The 25,399-nt window shown below is 44.0% G+C and overlaps 1 protein-coding gene across 1 annotated transcript in view; it reads right to left on the reverse strand.

The window, feature by feature from the left end:
- Positions 1 to 22,952, reverse strand: part of USP9X (ubiquitin specific peptidase 9 X-linked) — a 162,603-nt gene extending 139,651 nt beyond the window's left edge. Inside the window, exon 1 of the mRNA XM_078065223.1 lies at positions 22,833 to 22,952. The gene's annotated coding sequence lies outside the window, so the exon portion shown is untranslated. The remainder of the gene's footprint in view (positions 1 to 22,832) is intronic.
- Between the last annotated feature and the right edge of the window lie 2,447 nt (positions 22,953 to 25,399).

Consider the following 25,399-nt stretch of genomic DNA (forward strand, 5'->3'; position numbering starts at 1 on the left):
AAAATGGTACATAAAATTACTTTTATGTTATATATATTTTACCACAATCTTTAAAAAGTGGGAAAAAATTCACTTTGATGTGGTTTAGCCTATAAATGACACTCCCACCAGCAGTTCTAGGGGGAACTAGTCTATCAAGTCAAACTCACCAGCAACTCACTCTTTCCTATGCTCAGTGAGGCTACCATGTGCACCTTGGATCCCCGGGTGGGTGTGGCCTACAGGACTGCCCACTTTTGACACCTTCCACTCAGTTAATGGCCTAGGCAATGAACAGTTTCAAGTTAAAAGAATAGGTTCAGTACCATCGTGCAAGCTCCTTAAAGTCCATATAGTCCAGGCCTTCCTTCTTACTTCCTTCATTTTGATTTCTCGCTCTTTTTTAAAAAAAGATTTCTTTATTTGAGAGAGAATTTGCGCCTGCACAGGGGCAGGGGGGAGGGGCGGAGGGAGAGGGGGAGAGAATTCCAAGCAGAGTCGCCACTGAGTGGGGAGCTCCATGTGGGGCTCGATCCCAAGACTCTGAGGTCGAGACCTGAGCAAAAATTAAGAGTTCAGCCCTTAACTGACTGAGCCACCCAGGCACCCCTTGGTTTCTCGTTTCGTTTCTTTTTTTTTATTTAGGGGTGCCTGGGTAGCTCAGTCATTGAGCATATGCCTTTGGCTCGGGTCATGGTCCCAGGGTCCTGGGATCGAGCCCCTCGTCGGGCTCCCTGTTCCGCGGGAAGCCTGCTTCTCCCTCTCCCACTTCCCCTGCTTGTGTTCCCTCTCTCACTGTCTGTCAAATAAATACATAAAATATTTAAAAAAAAAAAGATTTTATGTATTTATTTGAGAGAGAGAGGGCAAGAGAGAGCATGAGGGGGGTAAGGGGCAGAGGTAGAAGCCCCCATGCGGGATTCGATTCAGGGACTCAGGGATCATGACCTGAGCTGAAGGCAGATGCTTAATCGGCTGAGCCACCCGCGCCCCCCTGGTTTCTCATTTTTTTGTTTTTTTTTTTAAAGATTTTATTTATTTGACAGAGAGGACACAGTGAGAGAGGGAACACAAGCAGGAGTGGGAGAGGGAGAAGCAGGCTCCCCGCCGAGCAGGGAGCCCGATGTGGGGGGCTCGATCCCAGGACCCTGAGACCATGACCCCAGCCGAAGGCAGACGCCCAACGACTGAGCCACCCAGGCACCCCTGGTTTCTCGTTTCTAACACTTGTCCTCCTTTAGCTTTAAAACTGTAATTTTTTACTTCCTGGTTCTATCTTAGTAGAGCAAAGCCTTATCATATTACATTTCCTCATAAAATTTCCCACTGCACTCTTATTTGTCCAACCAGAAATGCTTAATAAAGTATACTCATTGTTTACTAGGACACTTATCTTACGGAACAGACACAAAGTGAAAGAAGTCAGAGAAAGACAAACCATAGGATTTCACTTATATGTGGAATCTAAAAACCAAAATAAAGCAGAACACAGACCCATAAATATGGAGAACAAACTGGTGGTTGCCAGAGGGGAGGGGGTTGAGCATGAGCAAAAAGAGGTGAAGGGGAGTGGGAGGTACAGGCTTCCAGTTATGAAACGAAAAAATACAAAGTATGGGATGAAAGGTACAGCATAGAGAATACAGTCAATGGTATTATAATAGCGTTGTATGGTGATGGATTATAGCTACCCTTGTGGGGAGCACAGCAAATCTATAGAGTTGTCCAGTCACTGTGTTGAACACCTGAAACTAATAGAACACTGTGTATCAACTGTACTTAAATTAGAACAAAAAAAGAACAGACAGAACTTCTTGGATAAACTGATACTAGTTAATACTTTGAGGGCCACACATTCCCAAATTCTAGAGACAAGGGATTAAATAGTTCATACTTGTGAAAAGGTCCTCTGTGTTAATGGCCAAGCTAATATAAAACTGGTAATATGTCTCCTAGAGAAGGCTTTGTGATTTGAATGGAATGAGGAAAGTCCCCGATGACTTACTATCTTTCATATAAAAATACGGTAAGGGGCGCCTGGGTGGCTCAGTCAGCTAAGAGACTGATTCTTGTTTTCGGGCAGGTCATGATCTCAGTCGTGAAATCCAGTCCCGAGTTGCACTCAGAGGGAGTCTGCTTGAGATTCTCTCTTCCTCTGCCCCTCCCCCAATTCACACATACATTGTCTCTCTCAAAAAAATAAATGAATAAATAAATCTTTAAAAAAAAAAAAAAGGTAGTCTGTCTATCCTGCTATGGGACAATCTCTCTGAAACTGACCAATTCCTAGCCAAGGACCTGTACGCAGACTCTGGCGGATTATTTCACTCCTTTTATTCTAGAGTTTTAGAATCTCCTGGGTTTTATTTAAAATTTGAAGGGTTCTGTTTTACATATTTTATATAAACCACCGTGGGACAAAATAATCTGATCCTTTTATTTTTACTACCAGTCTGACTTACTTTGTCTAGGCTTAAGAAATACACATTGTCCCAGTTGGAGAAGGACAACTATGCCTCCTTAGAAGCCTGGATCTTCCTATCACGTTTATGGCATAAGCAAATAGCCTCAGCATGGCTTGGGGCTGCTGATTATGCCTCACTCACGGCCCACTGCTAGTTCTACTAAACTCAGAGCTCCTGAACAGTGGTATAGTTCTGTTGGTGTGTCTGTCCAGAAGATTCCAAATGTTCCAGGTCTTATCTAGCTAAAATATAAGCCTCATGATTTAAATGTGAACCTGCAAAGTCCACCTGATCTTCTCAACCATTTTTACAATCAAAATTGCACTGCAGTCACCAAGACCAACCATCTGGTAATTTAATCACCAAGTCAAATTCTTCCTACATTCTCTCCACATGGTTGCAGCCTGGTAAAACCTCAGCTCCATCTTGCTTTCTGCTTTAGCACACCCTCCCTATTTCTTCTTGGCCAGCCTGGAAATTTTATAATGCAAATTTTCAACCAATTTTTCCCTGTGCTAGAGTTTCTTCAAAGTCCACTCTAATTTGGAAATATTATTGCTTATGCCAGAAAAAAAGTAACCACAATTAAGCTCCAAAGTTCTGATCAACAATTTCAAAATGTGTGTGGGAGGGAGGTGGTTTTCCCCCACATCACCAAGTAATGATTCTCTGACACCAGCTGGGTGTCCTACAATTCAACTTAATTCTGACACGATCCACCCAGAGACAGCATCACATTCCATAGGTTAAGAGACCAGTCCCACCAGAAGTGCCCTTCACTTCAGATGGCAATCACAGTTCCAGGTTGTTACCTGTGCTTCTGACAAACCAGCTACAGACTGGAGGTTCTAATGACCCCCACCTTGGGTTACAGATTAAGGGCTCAGTCCTACAAGACTGCCCCCCTCACCCTACTTCAAATGTCAACCGCAAATCCAGGATATCACCGATGCTTTTGTCCAAATGGCTATAAATCAAAAGCTCCCATGACACCAGCCATGGGTTCGATTAATTTGCTAGAGCGATTCACAGAACTCAGAGAAACATTTTACTTATAGATTACCGACTTACTATAAAAGGACAAATAACTCAAGAACAGCCAGATGAAGAGATGCATAGGGACCAGTGTGGGTAAAAGGCATGGAGATTCCATGCCCTATCCAAGTGTGCCATCCTCCCATAACTCCATTTGTTCACCAGCCTGGAAGCTCTCTGAAGCCTCTCCCTTTTGGGTTTTTATGGAGGCTTCATTATATAGATTAACTTAATCAACCAACATTGGTGATCTATTCAATCTCAGTCCATCTCTGCTCCCTGGAAATTAGGGGGGTGGGAGCAACTGAAAGTTCTAACCCTCCAATCTTATGGTTGATTCTCCTGGCAACCAGCCTCCAACCTCAGGTGCTTTCCAGAAGTCACGTCGTTAACATATACCCAGTGGTGGTGGAAAAGGGGCTTGTTATGAATAAGAAGACACACATTTCACTTTATGACTCTGAAGCCATAAAGTTTCAGGAACTGTGGACAAAAGGCCAAATATTATGACAAAAAATGCTCCCACTGCTCTTACTGCTCAGGAAATTCCAAGGATTTGGGGAGCTAGCTATAAGCCAGGAACCTTGGATGAAGACTAAAGATATAAGAAATATATGTTTGGTCATTCACTGAGCAGGAAGCCCAACACGGGGCTCCATCCCCCGACCCATGAGATCATGACCTGAGTGGAAATCTCAAGTCGGATGCTTAACCGACTAAGTCACTCAGGCACCCCTGTATATATTCTAATACATATAATTACTTTTATACATATAAGACGTAATCAAGTGTTATTTCTCTAAATATATGCTGCAATTCAAACTTTTCACAAACACAAAGAGGCTTTCTTTCAACCAAATTTGGTAAGGTTTCTAGTTTTTTGTTTTCATTTATATTTGTCTTCTAAGCATTGTATTTTTGACTGCTAGAAACAGCTATTCTTTCTTGGCCCTTAGGTATGTGTTCTGCCTCTTTCTTTTAGATAAAATTTATTTTTTTTTTAGAAAAAAATGCAAATGATGCTCTGTCAACTATATAGCATCAATTTCTCCCTTCTTTTTATTTTTGGGCTCATTTCAGGACTTCTTGCTTCTTCTTGGGTTGATCTAGGTAATGCAGAGGACATCACTGCTCCCGATCTGTTCTTGGGTCTGCAGACTCAAGTAGCTGTTTACAGAATGTGCTACTTTTTGTGGCTGCATTGTTCACTTGGTTTGCTCAAGGACTGGAGAAATGCTACATTGCTTTCCAAATCAGCCAGTCTTTTCTGCTTTATCAAGTCCTTCAAGGGGCGCCTGGGTGGCTCAGTCTTTGAGCGTCTGCCTTCGGCTCAGGTCATGGTCCCAGGGTCCTGGGATTGAGCCCCGCATCGGGCTCCCTGCTCAGCGGGGAGTCTGCTTCTCCCTCTCCCACTCCCCCTGCTTGTGTTCCCTCTCTCGCTATGTCTCTCTCTGTCAAATAAATAAATAAAATCTTTAAAAAAAAGTCCTTCAACAAACATGGGACTATATAGCAAAATAGTGATTTATAATAGCTTTTCAATATGTGCTAGGAATGCTAGTGTAACAGGTGGTATAACCAGCCTGTTCCAAGCCTAACTGGACATCAGTTGCTTAAACAAAATACAATCTGCATGTGCGTCACAAACAAAAAAACATTATTGTATATGTGATGTCAAATTACAAAATGTCTGGCAAATGGGAGAAATTTTCTTTACTTCCATTACCGAAACCAATGACCACTATCATTTTTGTGTATAATTTCCAGATTTTTTTCATATGAATACTCCTTTAAAAAATTATAGAAATAATGTAACCAAATTTAGAAAAATAAAAACCCCTAGAATGCTAAAATGTGATTGCTGTAATTTTGGTATATTTTCCACTAATCTTTGATAATTGTATTTCCTTTACTTATTTTGAAGAATACTAGATATGGATACACACCCGTTTTTAAACAAACATTTATTCACTTCAAAGAACACTCTTTCATGCTATTTATTTTCTGTACCTTCATTTTGTCACTTAAAATATCTTGCAAATGGGGGGCGCCTGGGTGGCTCAGTCAGTTGAGCGGCTGCCTTCGGCTCAGGTCATGATCCCAGGGTCCTGGGATCGAGCCCCACATCGGGCTCCCTGCTCAGCGGGAAGCCTGCTTCTCCCTCTGCCTGCCACTTCCCTTGCTTGTACTCTCTCTCTCTCTCTGTCAAATAAATAAATAAAATATTAAAAAAAAAAAATCTTGCAAATGGGGGCACGTGGGTGGCTCAGCTGGTTGAGCGGCTGACTCCTGGTTTCAGCTCAGATCATGATCTTGGGATCATGAGATCAAGCCTGGCGTCAGGCTCTGCACTCAGTGCTGAGTCTGCTTGTCCCTCTCCCTCTGCTCTGCCCCCCACTAGCTCACTCTCTCTCTCTCTAAAATAAATAAGTAAAATTTTTTTTTTAATATTTTATTAATTTGAGAGAGAATGAGAGAGAGAGAGAGAGCACGAGATGGGGGAGGGTCAGAGGGAGAAGCAGATTCCCTGCTGAGCAGGGAGCCTGATGCGGGACTCGATCCCGGGACTCCAGGATCATGACCTGAGCCGAAGGCAGTCACTTAACCAACTGAGCCACCCAGGCGCCCAATAAGTAAAATTTTTTAAAAAATATCTTGCAAATCTTTCCATATCAGGACATCTAGAGCTGGCCTTTTTGATTACATAGTATTCCAGTGGGTGAATGCAGCATAATTTAAATAGCCAGTCCTTGGGGTACCTGGATGGCACAGTTGATTAAGTGTCCAACTCTTGATTTCAGCTCAGGTTGTGATCTCAGGGTTGTGAGATGGAGCCCCACATCAGGCTCTGTGCTGGGTGCAGAGTCTGCTTGAGATTCTCTCTCCCTCTCCCTCTGCCCCTCCTGCTCGTGCCCCCCCAAATAAATTAATCTTTAAAAATAAATAAATCAATAGTCAGACCTTTACTGATGCATGATGTACACCTGTCATGTTTTTAATCTTTTGCTGTGATAAGAAAATACTGACTTCTAGTTTCTGGTCCAACATATAAGGAGCTTGAAAGTCATCAACGCCATCCTTACAAGAAAATTTGAACAGATTGAAAATCAACAACTCCTCTTAGATCCATCAGAAATTTGAGCTCACAGAGCTACCTGCTGACCCTCCAAATCGAGAGACAGTAAATACAGATAATCACAGTTTACTATAGCAGAAGCCTCAGAACAGAACCCTAAAGCTGGAGCCAGTCCCAGGTAAGAAAACATAAACTATAATGATGAATCACTGGAGGCTCCATGTGGACAAGCTAGAGTTCAGGACTCCAGGAGTGTGTGTGTGTGTGTGTGTGTGTGTGTGTGTGTGTGTGTGCATGTGCTGGGGAGGGCCCAGTTCAATTTTACCCCTAGGAGTTCCACCATGTTTTCAAGAGAAATAGCCCTCCTGATTGTCAGTAGGGGTAAGGAGAAAGTAAGCCTAAGGGGGTGGGAGGAGGGTCTCTCTAGCCTTTTACAAGGTGGGGAGGGAAATACTCAACTCCAGCCCCAGCCCCCTCTAGCCTTTCTGTTTCACCAATATTGGAGGGAAAGGAAAGAAATGAGAAGCACTTGTGAAGGTCACAGCTTATGGGCCCAGGCTCACTGAAGACTGAGACCTAATCGTAGGGCTATAGAATGTTTCTCCTCTACCCCACATTACCATATCACTAAGGGCCATTTACCACAGTTCCTTTCTCCCGGTACATCATGTCTAACTTTCAACCAAAAATTACAAGGCACACCAAAGCCAAAAAACAGAGTTTGAGGAGACAGAGCAAAGCATGAGAACCAAACTCAGACATGGAAGAGATGTGGAAATTACGAAACCAGGAATTTTAAAAGTCTATGATTAATATGCTAAGAGCTCTAGTGGAAAAGTGGGCAACATGTAAGAACAGATAAGTAACAATAAGCATAGAGTAGGAAGCTGTTAAAGAATCGACAGGAAATGCTAGAAACAAAGGCATTGTAACAGAGATGAAGAATGCCTTTGTTGGGCTTATTGGTAGATCAGACATGGCCAAAGAAAGAATAAGTGAGCCTGACTAGATGTTAACCTAAGCTTCCAAAACTGAAATGCAAAGAGAAAAAAAAAAAAAGAATGAAAAAGAACGGAATATCCAAGAATTGTGGGGAAATTACAAAAGATGTAACATCCGCATAATGGGAATAACAGAAGGGGGGAAAAAACAGAAAAAGGAACAGAAGGAATATTTAATAGCTGAGAATTTTCCTATATTAATGACACAAACCACAGATTCAAGAAGCTTAGAGAATACCATGCATGATAAATGTCAATAAATGTATACCTAAGCATATCCTACCCAAACTGTAGAAAATCGAAGACAAAGAAAAAGTCTTGAATGAAGCCAGAGGGGAGAAAACACCCTACCTACAGAGGAGCAACAGTAAGAATGACATTGGATTTCCCTTCAAAAACCAAGCAAACAAGAAGAGAGAAGAGTGAAGAGTGAAATATTTAAAGTATTGAGAGAAAAAACCACCAACACAGAATTTTATATCCATCCAATTATCCTACCAAAGTGAAGGGGAAATAAAGACATTCTCAGACAAAAATCGAGGGGATTTGCTGCCAGTAGAGTGACTTGCAAGAAATGTTGGAAGAAGTGCTTCAGAAAAAAGGAAAATAATACAGGTCAGAAACTTGGACTGACACAAAGAAAGGAAGAGCAGTAGAGAAGAAATAAATGAAGGTCAAATAAAATATTTTATTTTTTATTCTTAATGGATCTAACAGAGAAGTTTGTTCAAAATAGCAATAGCAACAATGTTAGCAATAACAACACTTAATAAGCTTACAGATAAGTGATATAAATGACAGCAATATCATAAGGAACAGAAGGGAGAACTGGGAATATTCTGTTATAAGGTATGTGCACTCTCCATGAAGTGATAGAGTGTTACTTGAAAGTGGATATGGACTAGTTGTAAAAGTGTATTTGCCCACTCTAGGGCAACCACTAAAAAAAGAAGTATAATTGATACGCAAAGAGAGGAAAGAAAACAGACTCACACAAAATGTTCAGTTAAAACCAGAGAATACAGCACTCCCATGTTCACTGCAGCATTATTTACAATAGCCAAGATATGGAAACAACCTAAGTGTCCATCAATGGATGAATAAAGAAAATGAGACAGACAGACAGACACACACACACACACACACACACACACACAGGAGTATTATTCAGCCATAAAAAAGAATGAAATTGGGGCGCCTGGGTGGCTCAGTCGTTAAGCGTCTGCCTTCAGTTCAGGTCATGATCCTGGGGTCCTGGGATCGAGCCCAGTGTCAGGCTCCCTGCTCAGCGGGGAGTCTGTTTCTTCCTCTGCCCCTCCTCCCATGCTCTCTCAAATAAATAAATAAAATCTTTAAGGAAAAAAAAGAATGAAATCTTGCCATTTTGTGACAACATCATGGATGGACCTTGAGGGCATAAGTGAAACAAGTTAGACAGAAAAAGATAAATACCATATGATCTCAGTTATATGTGGAATCTTAAAAAAAAAAAAAAAAAACCAAGCCCATAGATACAGAGAATAGATTGGTGATTGTTGGGAGGTCAGGGGGTGGAGGGGCTGGACAAAATGGGTGAGGGGTGTCAAAAGGTATAAACTTCAGTTATAAAATAAATAAGTCATGGGGACACAGTTTACAGCATGAAGATTATAGCTAATAATACTATATTGGATATTTGAATGTTGCTAAGAGAATCAATCTTTTTTTTTTTTAAAGATTTTATTTATTTGACGGGAGAGAGACACAGCGAGAGAGGGAACACAAGCAGGGGGAGTGGGAGAGGGAGAAGCAGGCTTCCCGCGGAGCAGGGAGCCCGATGTGGGGCTCGATCCCAGGACCCTGGGACCATGACCCGAGCTGAAGGCAGACGCTTAAGGACAACCGAGCCACCCAGGCACCCTTAAGAGAGTAAATCTTAAAAGTTCTCATCACAGGAAAAAAATTAACTATGTATAGTGATGGATGTTGGCTGGATTCATTGTGGTGATCATCTCACAATATATACAAATAGCGAATCATGTTGCACACCTGAGAATAATATAGTATGTCAATTATGCCTCATTCCAAAAAAAGAAAAAAGAAAAGAAAAAGAGAAAGGGTGGAAGGCGAAAACCAAAAACCAAAGAATGAGGACTGTGAATGGAAAATAGGAAAAAATATGGCAACTATTAATCCAACTAGATCAGTAAATATCAATGGTTTAAATACACCAAGTACACGAACCATGAGAGACTATGGACTCTGAGAAACAAACTGAGGGTTCTAGAGCGGAGGGGGGTGGGGGTATGGGTTAGCCTGGTGATGGGTATTAAAGAGGGCACATACTGCATGGAGCACTGGGTGTTATACGCAAACAATGAATCATGGAACACTACATCAAAAACTAATGATATAATGTATGGTGATTAACATAATAAAATAAAATCTATAAATAAATAAATAAATAAATAATAAACACACCAAGTAAAATAAACTGTCAGAGTAGATTAAAAAAAACAAGACCCAACTATTTGTTGTCTATAAGTAACCCACTTTTTTTTTTTTTTTAAAGTAGCTTCCACACCCAGCATGGAGCCCAATGCAAGGCTTGGACTCACGACCCTGAGATCAAGACCTGAGCCAAGATCAAGAGTCGGATCAAGGCAGTTGCTTAACCAACTGAGCTACCCAAGTGCCCCAAGAAACCCACTCTAAATAGAAAGACACAGATAAATTAAAAGTAAAAGGACCATGGGGTGGGAGGGATGGGGTGACTGGGTGATGGACACTGGGGAGGGTATGTGCTCTGGTAAGCACTGTGAATTGTGCAAGACTGTTGAATCTCAGATCTGTACCTCTGAAACAAATAATGCAATATATGTTAAGAAAGAAAAAAAGAAGAAGAAGAATGTAGCAGGAGGGGAAGAATGAAGGGGGGGAAAACGGAGGGGGAGAAGAACCATGAGAGACAATGGACTCTGAAAAACAAACTGAGGGTTCTAGAGGGGAGGGGGTTGGGAGGATGGGTTAGCCTGGTGATGGGTATTGAGGAGGGCACGTTCTGCATGGAGCACTGGGTGTTATGCACAAACAATGAATCATGGAACACTATATCTAAAATTAATGATGTAATGTATGGGGATTAACATAACAATAAAAAAATTAAAAAAAAAAAAAAGTAAAAGGACCATAAAAAATGTACTGTGCTGACACTAACGTAAGGAAAGCTGGAGCAACTATATTAATTTCAGACAAAAATACTTCAGTGAGGGGCACCTGGGTGGCTCAGTCAGTTAAGCATCTGCCTTCGGCTCAGGTCATGATCCCAGGGTCCTAGGATCGAGCCTGGCGTCAGGCTCCCTGCTCAGCCGGTAGCCTGCTTCTCCCTCTCCCTCTGCTGCTCCCACTGCTTGTGCTCTCCTGCTCTGTCTGTCAAATAAATAAAATCTTTAAGAAAAAAAATAGTAATACTTCAATGAATATCATTCCACACATATAACTTTTTTTTTCTTATTTAGAAGACAGATGATCTCTTTTCCTCCAGACTTTTCTGTTTGTTTTCTTCTTTTACTGAGGTATAAAATATACACAGTAATGTTGGTAAAATGCATTAAAGACTATAGCTTGATGAATTTTTTTTGCTTGAAACATTGGTCTCTTCTCTTTAAGTTTTTATTTAAATTCCAGTTAGCTAACATATAGTGTTATATTAGTTTCAGGTGTACAATACAGTGATTCAGCAATTCTATACAATACCCAGTGCTCATGCCCTCCTTAATCCCCATCACCATGTCACCCACCCCCCACACCCCTCCCTTCTGGTACCCATCAGTGTGTTCTCTATAGTTAAGAGTCTGTTTCTCGGTTTGCCTTTTTCCCTTTGCTCGTTTGTTTTGTTTCTTAAATTCCACATATGAGTGAAATCTTATGGTATTTGTCTTTCTCTGACTGATTTATTCCACTTAGCCTAATACTCTCTAGTTCCATCCATGTCGTCGTAAATGGCAAGATTTCGTGCTTGATGAATTTTTACATACATACATATATTTTCTACAGTTTTAACAATGTTAATTTTGTTAATAATGTGAACAATTTAGCAGTTATCCTGTTAAGCACTGTTCTAAGAACTACACGTGTATTAATTCCTTTAATCCTCATAATAAACCTGTAAGTTATGTACTATTATCATCCCATTTTAGAGATAAGGAAACTAGGGCACAGAGTAAGCATTTCGTCAAGGTCATATGGTTTGTAAACTCGGAGCCACAATTCAGATCCATGCCGTCACGTCCCCGCATCTGAGTGCTTAATATTCCTGTAACTGCATGTAAAGATAATCATGGAAGTGGCTTAGCACGGTATCGGACACACACTAGTAAGTGCTCAATAGCATCATCGTTTTTACTCTTATTATTACGATTTCATTGAATCTGGAGTGCCATCAGTTACAAGACACATCATTCTAAATGATACTAACAAAGAAAACACTGTCAATCATAATACATAGTGTTGTAAGACACATTCCAATTTCAAAGATCTTAAGATGTTAAAAAATGTACTTTGTAGAATGAATGAAATTCAGTATTATTGTATATAGTTTTGTAGTCAGTGCTGTTTAATAGCTCCAAATACCATATATGTAACAAGGGCCCCCCCCAGTTATATATTCAGTCCTGACCACTCCTTTGAACCATAAACCTGCATCTCCAACTGCCTACTTAATGTCTCCATGTGGATACCTCAAAAATCACACGTCTCAAACGGAGTTCTCAATAGCCTTTCCCATATTGGCATACAGCAACTCTATTCTTCCAACTTTTCAGGCCCAAAACCTTGGTGTCAACAAATTCTGAGGTCTCTACTTTCCTTCTTTCTTTTTTTAATGTTTTATTTTTATTTATTTGTCAGAGAGAGAGAAAGCACAAGCAGGGGGAGCAGCAGGCAGAGGGAGAAGCAGGCCTCCCGCTGAGCAGGGAGCCCGATGCAGGACTGGATCCCAGGACCCTGGGATCCTGACCTGAGCCCAAGGCAGACGCTTAACCGACTGAGCCACCCAGGCACCCCTGAGGTCTCTACCTTCTATATAAATCCAGAATTCAGCCACTTCTCCCCACCCACACTGCCAATACAACTATTCCACAGCACCCTGTGGCACAGACTGCTAGCTGCTCACCTACTCCATGCTTTCCTCTTCTTCCTGGGCACACATTTCCCAGCTTCCCTTGCAGTTAGGTGTGGCCACATGGAATGCGAGAACAAATTTCAAGTACCATTTCCAGCCTGTCCGTGTAAACCTCGCAAGTATACTAATGTATGCTTTTCTCCCCTTGCAGCTTGCTATAACAGAAATGGCTCCAAACCTTACTCCTAAGGATGACCTTGGTGGCCACGTGTTGAAGAAAAGCAAAGCCTCAGTCAGCCTGGGTTTCTGAATGACAGCATGGAGGGTGGTCCCAATGACCGGTTCACCCACCAGTTATGATACGATGAGCAATAAAGAAATTTTTGTTGTTTGAACCAGTGGACAAGGAGGAAAATGATATTGGAGGATAAAAAGATGGAGAGTCTTGTCTTGTTAAACAGCAAATGTTACCTGTAATAAAAGGAAGTCGCACTAAGTGCCTCCTGAGCCCACAGCTTTCAGAAAGGAGGGTGGAAAGCGATGTTAGTAGTGTGTATTGATGGTTACTTGCCATAGTTAGCAAGGTGTTACAAGAAAGACAAAAGCTCAGGTAAGAATGGGCTGGTTAAGTTGCAGAAATCAAATAAGAAATTTGGGGATGCAAGATTAGAAAAGCTGACTGCTGGAGAGCCTGGGTAGCTCTTGAGCCCCCGACACTTGATTTCCGCTCAGGTCGTGATCTCAGGGTCGTGAGATGGAGCCCCACGTCCAACTCCCCGCTGGGCATGGAGTCTACTTTAGATTCTCGCTCTCCCTCTGCTCTCTCTATCTCAGTATCTTTCAAAAAAAGAAAAGGGACGCCTGGGTGGCTCAGCGGTTAAGTGTCTGCCTTAGGCTCAGGTCATGATCCCAGGGTCCTGGGATCGAGCCCCACATTGGGCTCCCTGCTCCGCGGGAAGCCTGCTTCTCCCTCTCCCACTCCCCCTGCTGTGTTCCCTCTCTCGCTTTGTCTCTCTCTGTCAAATAAATAAATAAAATCTTTAAAAAAGAAAAGAAAGAAAGAAAGAAAAACTGACTGCTTCTGTATCCCAAATAATAAGACTGAAAAGGGCTTTGTGTAACAAAGGTGTAGGGGAACAGCTCCCTCAGGACGTCCAGTGACCCTGCCTATCTCCACGTAGGCCACACAAACAAGGGATCTGCAGTCTGATCCAACTCATGGCAGAATCCTCTGTGATTCCTCCTGGAACATAGGGAGTTAAGGACAAGGAGCTGCTACAATGTTGCTTCTCGCCCCTATCTTATGGGAGACCGCCACAAGGCCGTTTCTTATCCATCTCCCTGGTTTGGGGGAGGGCAACCCTTTCTAGCTTCCTCGCTAGGATCCAGCTGCCAGCTTCCGTGGCTTTCGATAAAACTGCTTAGCTGTAGTTTAGAACTGGCTTTTTCCATAGCCAGTGACTGACCACTCCGGTGGTCTGTCATTTCGTTCCTCATGTTCAGTGTTACCCTGTGGGACCGCCTGAGCAGTGGACACAAAGGCTTCTAAGACTCCTTAGTTAAACAGGGGGACTCTGCCCTAAAGCGAAAATCAGACTGAAGGTGGTGGTGCCCTTCTCATCTAAGCCTGCTGTTTGAGATGAGATCGAGGGAGCCCCCATTAGTTTCAAAAGGGAGCAGCGCAGAAACAAGGAGACAAATACGTCAAGTAGATGCCACCATCACCTCTAGGAAGAGAACGTGGGCAAGGTCTAAAACAAAAAGATCAGAGGACTACTGAGGTTTTGAGGGAACTGAATCACCGAAGAAATCAAGACCTGGCCTGGTTTAAAACAACCCTTGGGCAGGAAACCATCTGGGAAAGCAGAGGGAGTTTCCAGTCCCCATCATTATCTCTCTCACATCCTTTCCTTCTCTCCCCGCCTCACGCTCTCCATACCAACCAGCATCCTTATCATTCCGTGAACAGATAAAGCACATTCCCACCTCAGATGCTTGGCCTTGCTGGTTCCTTCCTATCCCTGAAAAAAGTTTTTTCAGATATCTACAAGGTAGTTCATATTTGCAGATTTCAGGTATTTACAAGGGACATCACTAGATCCCAGCGCTAGGTACACCGGGATAACTGAAAGACACTGTAGCTTTCTCCCTGCAGCTCCCACTCCCACAGGCACCAGGTCCACTGTTGGCTGCATGAAACAAAAGCTAGACATAACCTAACTGCCCCGCCACCTCCTCATGCAAGGACCTCAGAGCCCCCACAAAATGCACCTAATTATCTCCAGGAGTCACTAGGGGTTGTCACATGGGCTCGGGAACAAGTCCCATCCACTAGTCTCCATGAGACTCTACTCTCGGCTGGATACCAGACACTGCAGCCACTCTGAAGACTCCCTGAGGGTACTGGTACCTCCAGCTTGATGACAGTAGCTCTACCTTGGTGGCCCCTTAGGGAGTAGGGTGCAGAAAGTGCCTGCTGCTTTGTGGTGTGGTGAGGGTGAACAGCTCTCTCACCCGGGTTATCTTCTGCTAAAGGAGCCCGGAGCAGAGCCAGATGGGACATGTAGGATAAGGCAGCCATATTGCGTCCTGTAGTAAGAGCATTGGCACTCTCCTAGGTCGCTTGTCTTCGAGGTATTCTGAAACACAATTTCCAATGTGTGGGGGCAGGGTTTCCCACACTAACGAACAATTCTCACACACCAACAGGGTGCCTGAGAATTCAAACTCAATTCTGACACTATCTACCTGGAAAGATATCAGATTCTACAGGTTAAGGATTCAGTCCTACAAGACTGCCACCCCCCTCCCCAACACACACACATCCCTGACCTCAGACACCAGTCACAAAAGCAGGTTGTTACTTATGCTTCTGACCAACTGGCTATAGATAGATAGGAGGTTCAATGACCCCCTCCTTGGTGACTCAATTCCAACACCAGCTGCAAGTCTACGTTGACCTGTCTTCTGACTGGCTAGGTTCCAACGACCTACTCCTTGGGTTCAATTCATTTGCTGGAGCGGCTCACAGAACTCAGAGAAACGTTTTACTTACTAGATGATTGGTTTATTATAAAAAGATATAATTCAGGAACAGCCAGATGGAAGAGATGCATAGGGAGAGGTCTGGGGAAAGGATGAGAAGCTTCCATGCCCTCTCGAGGCGTGCCACTCTGCCCACATCTCCATGTGCTCACCAACCCAGAGGGTCTCTGAACCCTGTCCTTTTAGTTTAAATCAATGGTCAATGGTGATTGATTCAATAACCCCCCCCCACCCATCAGAGGGGTGGGACTGAAATTTCCAACCTTCTAATCACAAGATTGGTTCCCAAGACAACCAGCCCCCTTCCTTAGGTACAGTCCAAGTCCCTCATGAACATAACAAAAGACACCTTTAAGGCTCTCAACAAGGAGGAAATTCCAAAGGTTTTAGGACTTCTAAGACCAAATATATTTCTTTTTTTTTTTTTTTTTTAAAGATTTTATTTATTTATTTGACAGAGAGAGACACAGCGCGAGAGAGAATACAAGCAGGGGGAGTGGGAGAGGGAGAAGCAGGCTCCCGGCTGAGCAGGGAGCCAGACGTGGGGCTCGATCCCAGGACCCTGGGATCATGACCTGAGCCGAAGGCAGACGCTTAACGACTGAGCCACCCAGGTGCCCCCCAAATATATTTCTTATTATAAACCACAATATCACAGTCCACTCTGGTCTTCGAACACGGATCCCTAATAGCAAAACAATCATAAAAGTCAAAAAGATATCTCATTCAGTCATTAATAACTATCCAGTCCAGCATCATATGGAGGAGGAGCAGTCCTCCGGGATCCCAGCGGGTTGGCCACTCAGGTTTGCAGGCTTCCACTGGATCCTGTCAGGTTCCAAAAACAAGAGTGGTCTCGGCAATATTCGGCTTCACCCGCTCAGTCATCTGGTATACTCAAGCTGAGAAGTAACAGCATCTCCCGCTCTGAGCGTCTTTGGAGAGGTCAATGTAATACTGGATTTCCCTCATTATATAACACACGCATTCATTCCCTTACCCCTCGGCTACTATTTTTCTTTCCCTCCATTTATATCCAAACCGTCCCACCTCTGGAAGGGACATTAGGTTTGGCCACTGTGCTGGCGTAGATTGCAGGCAGCAAAACTAGTCTAGCAAGTCCCTCCCCCTCAGTCCAGGTCTAGTCAGATAAGGTAAGGTTACCCACGTGCAGAACTAGTGAGCTATCTTTACCACCAGACCATACAGCTGAATTCGCTGTTAGCCCCAATTTCGCCAGAAGGGGTGAAGGCCCATCCTGCCCCATCAGGCCCTTAGGAATTCTGACACAAAGGTTAAAAATACACAGTTGCAGTTTCTTGCTTAGGAATCCAGCCCTTGTAGTCCTGGGTCCTGTGACCCCCGCATCAAGTTAAAAAAAAAAAAAAGTTGAGGCAACGTGGAAAAGAAAGATTACTAGCACCTTCCATACCCCCGCTTCCCCAGATCCAACAGAAAAACAGAGGACTCTATCCAGTGGGGACACTCCTGTCGCGCTGAGTGTGAGCACACACTCGTGAAGGCCTGTAAGCCAGCCCCCTTCATGTGTTTCTCTCCCCCTTGCCCACCCCGACCCCCCATCTTCCGACAACCACTGTTGAATCACCCCATCCGTTCTCTGACAAACTAGCACTCTGAGGAGGATAGCCCTGCCCAGTGTTGGACGTTATCAGCTATATAAAGTATATTCCTCGGTCTGAAGAAATGCCGACGGGCTGTCCAAAGTAGCACCGTGTCCTCGGTTCTCGTTCTTTCCCAGCACTGGGGCATCTGCCCCTCCCACCGGGTATGCAAAGCCAGCCTAGAGTCAGTGACTCCTGCTGTCAGGACGCGCTGTAGCCCCCCGGGGGCTGCCAGCATCAGTCTCACTTGCCCCCTCCAGGGAATCTGCCACATAGCCATCTGTAGTCTGTCTCCTTTGCTACCAGAACAAGTCTTACTAACATTTTGTGCCTCACAAGGTGCCAGAGGCACAGGTCTGGAACCAGCCCATCTCTGCACTGCTGCAGACCCCCGGTCCACTCATCTCATGGACCCAGGCGGCCACCTCAAGGGCGCACAGAGGGAGATCCGCTGGTTTGTTCCAACCACCTTCCGAACCTGGAAGGGAGTTCTTCTGATGGGCACTGATATGCCCTACCTTAATGCACCCCTCAAATTTCCACAGGGCCATGCCCTGCGTGGGCATCCCTTTAATAGGCCACATTTCTGCTGCACTCCTGCCTGACCAGAAGCCCAGGCCACTGGCCACTGCCCATTAGTCAGTAAAAAGTCAAACATACAGGCTTTTTATCACGGTTCAATTCTTCCATCACTGCTAGCAAAACAGCATGCAATTCAGACCACTGAGCTGATGGGTTTTTACCTTTTTCAGTCAGAATGGAGGCCTTCCAAGCAAGATGTTGTCCATTCTACCCACCCCCACCCCCGTGGAACTTCTGTCCACAAATCAAGCAGCCCTTTGTCCGTCAGTCGAGAGCTGTTTATAGGGCACTGACTAAGTGACCAGAGAATCCAGCAAGCTCCTCACACGGTTCCAGGGTCAGTCCTAGGGGAAAGGGGGCTCCCTGCTCCTGAGGAAACTCCTCCTCGCATTCCCCAGGCACTGCCGTCCCTATTAAGGTGTTTCTCCAACAACATCCTACACATTACGGGTATTTCAGGTTTCAAGATCATGTATGTCCCTCAGCTTCAATTAATATCCCATAGCAAGGTAGTAAATGCCCTTCAAAATTCTCTTCCCCAAAGTCCCAGTAGCGGTCACTGGGAGGCGCTCAGAGGCTCTTGCCATAAGCCGCAGTCTACACTCTACATAGTGTACTCTACTCTACATTGGGGAGAATTGGGCTTACCAGCATTCCAGCTTCCACCCTCCACTGGGTGGGCTCAGGGGTCTTACTGGTTCCCATTTAGCACGTCCACTAATATTTATTGCTCGTAGGGCAAGTGTACGTGCCTTTTGTTACGATACTAGGTAGGGGAAGTATTCCCGTCAGATACAATGTCCACCCCTTGTCAATCCCTAGTATTTTGCCTTTTAGCCATCAGGTAAAAGAAACGCAACCCCTTCCCATAAAGTCTATTCAAACATACAAATTCTCCTACAGACTTTTACCACGATGCCATCAACTCACATTCTTAGCTGTAGCCTCCGTTAGGACTTCATCAACAGGTTATATAGGGTAAGGGAAGTGTTCCTCAGCCACATTTAATATCCATCCCCATAAAACATTCAGGTAAAGTTAACATGATTCCTTTAGAGAGTTATCAGCTTCAACATTCCAACTTTCATAATCCTATCAACCCTATGTTTTTACATTCTGTCAATTTAATTGTGGCAGGAGTCAGGGCTTCCCTTGGTACCATAGTTTATGGGACTCCCAGATCAAGGAGTCCGGGAAACTTCTCTTCTCTGACCATTTCACCCACTCTTGTGCTATAAAGGCTTTGGGTTCCCAGTGAGGGGGTCAAGCCAAGGGACCCTGACCCTTTTGTCAATCTTTATCTTGATTAATCTGCCTAACTGCTCACCCACGCAGTTGCTGGTCAGGTACTTCACTGTAATTTTTGCCTTCCGGGTTGTAAAATTTCTCCAAACGGGTAAATAAAACAGGATTGTTTGGGGCCCTTTAATGCTGGAGGAGCAACAGGGGTCCATTTGGCCCAACCACCCTTAGGTAGTACTGTATTGAAGCCTTCGTCTTAACCTCATCAACGTCTGTTTTATTCATCCTATTTCTTAAAAAAAAAAAAAAATTATGCAACTTATATATACTAAACAAACAAAAAACAGTTCACCTATTTCTCACTAATCATCTAAAAATTTCCACCCAGCTCGGACGAGTCCTCTTTCTGTTTCCTCTTTGCTTCGCTCCTATCGATATTCACTTTATTCACCGTATTTCTTAATAACTTCAAAAATTTCCACCTAGTTCCGGAAGCGTCCCTTGACTTTCCCCATTGGCTTGTTAATTAACCTAAGGTTTCCATTAGCATCTGTAAGACCCCTGAAGAGAAGCTGAGACAGCAAATTCGATGAGGATTCCCGAGCTGTTTTTTGGTTTTGCAACAACGAGGTTACATGGGGCGCCCCTGAGAAAGGGACCCCCTCAACCACAGCATTTACCATGACCTGGGTAATGGGCACACTGAGCGGGTTAATATTTCGGTCGTCATAAAGCCAGTCCCAGATGCCTTGCATAGGAAGCGTATCAGCTGCTTCATCGGGGTGTTTTCACTAGGCATTCATGGGGGTTAAGGACAGTCCCCTTTCTAAGGATTAACAAGGCTTAGGGTGGCTTTTATGCAGTCCACCAGACTGGTTGTTCCCTCGGGAAATGTCTGGATCACATAACAGCCACCTGCGATTGTTCCATAGTGATCTGTGGGTCAGGCACCGACCCAAACACGCTCCTCCACCCAGGGGCATTCAGACCAGAGACACCGCCCCCAATCAGCTACTCCCCCAAACCCGTTCAGTGAGGCTTCCTCAGGAAGCTGAGGATACTTCTAGACAAAATGAAAACAACTCTTGCACACTATAGGCCCCTAGTTACAAAAGTTTCTTCGCTTCGCCCTTCCCCCACAGTGACTTTTACCTTCGGGGGCGGCTTTGAGGCTAATGGTCAGAGCTCAGACTCACTGAACTCGGAGTTTGGACTAGCATCAAAGTCCAACTGAGCGTTCCCTTTTAGTTTAGCTATTACAGTTAACAATGACCAAGGGATTGAATATTTTGCCTTTTTATCATTAGTATGTACTTCCTTATTCCAACTGCCCAGGAGTTGGGTCCATGTTTAGTTAACTGAAGGCAGCAGTTGCTGCTCCATTCCTTGCGTGACCACATGGACACCCAGGAATCAAGAGGTTCATCCCCACCCGACGTCCCTTCATCCTTTCTCTTCCCAAACCACACGTTTCTGTGAGCCAGGGACGGTCTAGCAAATCCCAATTCACTGACCACCAACTCTTTTGGGTTCCTGGACCCAAATCCAAAGTTGGGGGAAGGGCCTCCCACACAATACCAAGCAATTCCTGACACCAGCAGTGAGTCCAAGAATTCAACTCAATTCCGATACCACCTACCCGGAGACAGCATCAGACTGCCCAGGTTAAGAGTTCAGTCCGACAAGACTGTTCCCCTACCCCCGGCCACCCTACATCAACTTCAAATGCCAGTCACAAGCCCAGGCTGTTAACCGTGCTTCTGACTGACCAGCTATAGATTGGAGGGTCCAATGACCATCTCCTTGGGTTCGATTAATTTGCTAGAGCAGCTCACACAACTCGGAGAAACATCTTACTTACTAGGGCACCGGTTTATTATAAAAGGATATAACCCAGAAACAGCTAGATGGAAGAGGTGCACAGGGCAAGGTCTGGGGAAAGGATGAGGTGCTTCCATGCCCTCTCCAGGCCCGCCACTGTGCCTGAAACTCCACGTGTTCGACAACCTGGAAGCTCTGTGAACCCCGTCCTTTGGGGTTTTATGGAGGCTTCATTACATAGTCATGATCGATTTAATCATTGGCCATTGGTGATTGATTCAACCTCCAGCCCCCTCTCCCCGCCGGGGAGGTCAGGGGGTGGGACCGAAAGTTCCAACCCTCTATTCATACTTGGTTCCCCTGGCAACCAGCCCCCAGCCTTAGGTGCAGCCCAAATGTCACTCATTAACATAACAAAAGACACCTTTGTTGCTCTCATCACTTAGGAAATTCCAAGGGTTTTAGGAGCTCTATGCCAGAAATGAAAGGGAGGCCAAATTTATATTTCTTATTACCTATCACAGTATCACAGCCTGTAAATTGCAACTACCTTTTGGAGGACATATTTTTAACATCTAATGCAAGTTGTAAATATGCGTTCTCTCTGACCCAGCATTTCTTCTACTCTGTCTCGACTCTAGAGAAATACCCCTCAACAGGTACAAAGATGCAGGGACATGAACATTAATCACAGAATGTGGGTAAGAGCGAACATAGGGCAACAGGGAAATAAACAATGGCATATGCACTCCTAATAAGGAATATTAGGCAGCAGGTGAAAAGAATGAGATGGGGGGGCGCCTGGGTGGCTCAGACGGTTAAGCGTCTGACTTCGGCTCAGGTCATGATCTCAGGATCCTGGGATCCAGCCCTGCGTCCGGCTCTCTGCTCAACGGGGAGTCTGCTTCTCCCTCTGCCCCCTCCCCAACTCTCTCTCTCAAATAAATAAATAAAAATCTTTTTTAAAAAAGGAAACGAATGAGGTGGGTCTATGCGTCATCATATGGAATGAACGACATCCAAGACAAACTGCTTAGTGAATAAAGCAAATTGCAAAAAGATACGTATACTTCGCAAAAAAAAAAAAAACTTTTAAACCTACGCATAACGCCACAAATGTTTTAATCAGCATATATATGTAGAAAAGCACATGTAAATGATAACCGGTAACACTGGCTGCCTCTGGGTAGGAGGGAAGACAAGGGAATCAGAACTGGGGCCGGTGACTGAGAGGACTTCAGCTTTTTTTCTTCGTAACTGTCCTTCAAGGACAATTAACCCTTCCGTAATTAGAAATTAATGTTTTATAAAGGGCATCTGGCTGTGTAGCGAAATTGTCGAGCCGCCCCCACCTTCTTTATCACTTTAGTGCACACTGGCGCAACTTCCAATTGGTAGCGCCTGCATTACTTCGCCCAAGGACTTTCTCTTGCCACCGGAACCTGCTCAGCTGCTCAAGTTGCCTTTGCTGCCCATGTGGCAGCCCAGAAATGCTGGGGAATGAGCCCCCTGATCGCAGCCCTCAACCAAGGACTGACTGATGGGAGTGCGAGTACCTCTCATCAGGGACGAGCCAGGAGGTAGAAAGCGCCTTGGTTATTTGAACAGACAGGATTTACTATTTAAAAAACAAAACAAACAACCAAAAAAACCCGTAAACTAGGCATAAAGTTGTAAAGGAGCTAACTCCAGTGGTGAAAAGAGAACTCTAAGGTATCGTAAAGAAAGTAACCGGAGGAAGCGGCTACCAGCCCCAGGGCTGGGGTACAAAGGAGAGAGAAGGGAATGGTTACAACTTAGAAGCTTGGAGGAAGGGCTCCATGGAACTGGGACCCAGACCCCCGAGGAGGGGGTGCTACTCACCTCATGCTGGTGTTGCTGATGGGGGTGGGATGAGTCTGGTTCTGTGAATCCTGGAGAGCTGCAAACCGGATTCAGCTGTAGACAACGAAAGGCGCTGCTGGGGCGGCGGTGAAGAAATGTTCTAGGGGAATGCTGACAGCAGCAGGAAGCTGACAGGAGGGAACAAGGAAGAACAGAAAGGAGTTTAAGTTGCTACGTCCTCCTCCCGCCTTGCAGTCTCCCTCTATCGCCCCCTAGAGGCAGAGTCTAGCAGGAAGCAGCCGGTCGAGCTGGAATGCGGATGGTCGCATCCCATCCCCCCGAATCAAAGGGTAGAGCATAGAAGGGTGAGTTTGAAGCTGAATAACTTAATAACATGCGGGAAAATAGAGAATAGTTTAATGAGTCTCAGTTCATCTGTCACTTAGCTTTAAGAGTTATTACTACTTTGGCTTTCTTGCTTCATTTATTTCCCTCCGTACTTTTCCCCCCCGGAGTATTTTAAAGCAAATGACATAATTTCACCCATAAAATACTTAAGTGTCTAATAGGATACAGACTTTAGGAACACAGTACCATTATCACACCTAATAAAATCAACACTAATTCCTTAATATAATCCAATACTTAGTTTGTGTTCAAATTTTCCTGGTTCTCTCAAATTTGTTTGAATTTAAACCCAAACAATATCCAGGTATTGTTTTTGTTAATGTATCTCTTTTTTTTTTTTTTAAGATTTTGTTTATTTGACAGAGAGACGGCCAGAGAGGGAACACAAGCAGGGGGAGTGGGAGAGGGAGAAGCAGGCCCCCGCTGAGCAGGGAGCTGGATGTGGGGCTCCATCCCAGGACCCCGGGAGCATGACCTGAGCTGAATGCAGACCCTTAACCGACTGAGCCACCCAGGTGCCCAGAGCTTGCATTATTTTTTAATGAAGAACTTTCTCATCAATTCTGAATGCTCTGAAATACAGTCAGGCAGAATAGGTGTTTAATTTTTTTTCCTTTGTCAATTTTATGATTAATAAATTGGTGTCCTAGCAGCCTCCAAAAAGTGACCAATGAGGTTTTATTTTTTTTTTTTAAGATTTTATTTATTTTTGAAAGAGAGAGAGAGCACAAGCGGAGGAGGGGGGCAGAGGGTTGGGAGAAACAGACTCCTCACGGAGGAGGGAGCCTGAAGTGGGGCTCGATCCCAGGACCCCAGGATCATGACCTGAGCCAAAGGCAGATGCTTAACCGACTGAGCCACCCAGGCACCCCAAGGTTTTATTTTTTAGTATCAGGATGAACTCATGGAGTTCTAAAATATTTGATGTATAAATATATACACTACTTTGCAGTCACTATGCTTTTTCATGCTTAAGTGTTCTATCTTGGGCCAGTGAGAACCCCTTAAAAAGTTGGTTCCTTAATCCTTTAATACAACCCTTGTAGTCCTTAATTTTTAGTTAGGATATTCCAGGTTCATCTTTTGTATTTCCAGCCTCAGAATTGAAATTAGCTCTTTCCCTAAGGAGCTCTGCATTTGTTTGTTTTAAATTATATTTAGTCACCATAATCTGGATGCTGGGTATTTATTGCTATTATGTTGTCATTTCTTTTAGGTCTTTTCAGTGCACCAAGCTAGGAAAGACATATTTCTTAGAAAAAGAAAAATAAACTATAAATTCATACTGCTATTTCCAATCCAAATGAAATATTAAAGGATTTTTACTTAATTTCTTTGATTCTGTGTTTGTATCTCTTTTCTCTCATGTATAAAATCTTGGTTCTTTTTTTTTTAAAGATTTTATTTATTTATTTGACAGAGACACAGCAAGAGAGGGAACACAAGCAGGGGGAGTGGGAGAGGGAGAAGCAGGCTTCCTGCTGAGCAAGGAGCCCGATGCAGGGCTTGATCCCAGGACCCTGGGACCATGATCTGAGCGGAAGGCAGACGCTTAACAAATGAGCCACCCAGGCACCCCAGAATCTTGGTTCTTAATGACATTAACAAAATGACTTCTTTGCTTGATTCTACTATATGGAGGAGCGTCAGGGTAACAATATCAATTTTATTGGGGACAATTAGACCACTGAATGCCATTTCAGATTTATTTGCAGTTCTTATTGTCCTTAGGATCTAGCTCACTAGGGATATACTGTAAAAATACTGTGTTTGCAAGTCACTTGGGATAATTATTCTCTGTGTAGTTTTGCCACCAGCTTGATAGATACTTGGGTTCATTTGTTTCAGTTTGTCTTCAGTTTGTAAGAATGATACTCAGTTTTTAAATTATTTTAAACAATTTTATGGTTCCAGCATGTATTATTGCTGCCTAGCAAATTAAATCGAACTTAAAATAACAAGTATTTATTATCTCACAGTTTCTGAGTGTCAGAAATCTGGAATGGCTTAGCTGGGTGGTTCTAGTTCAGGGTCTCTCATGAAATACAGTCAAGATGTCAACTAGGGTTGCAGTCATCTCAGGGTTTAACTGGGACTGGACATCTGCTACCAAGATGGTTCACCCACGTGACTGCTGGCAGACCTCAGATCCTCACCATGTGGGACTGCTCAACCAGGCAACTGGCTTCCCCCAGAAC

The sequence above is a fragment of the Halichoerus grypus genome, chromosome X, assembly GCF_964656455.1.
Source record: "Halichoerus grypus chromosome X, mHalGry1.hap1.1, whole genome shotgun sequence".
Classification (NCBI taxonomy): Eukaryota; Metazoa; Chordata; class Mammalia; order Carnivora; family Phocidae; genus Halichoerus; species Halichoerus grypus.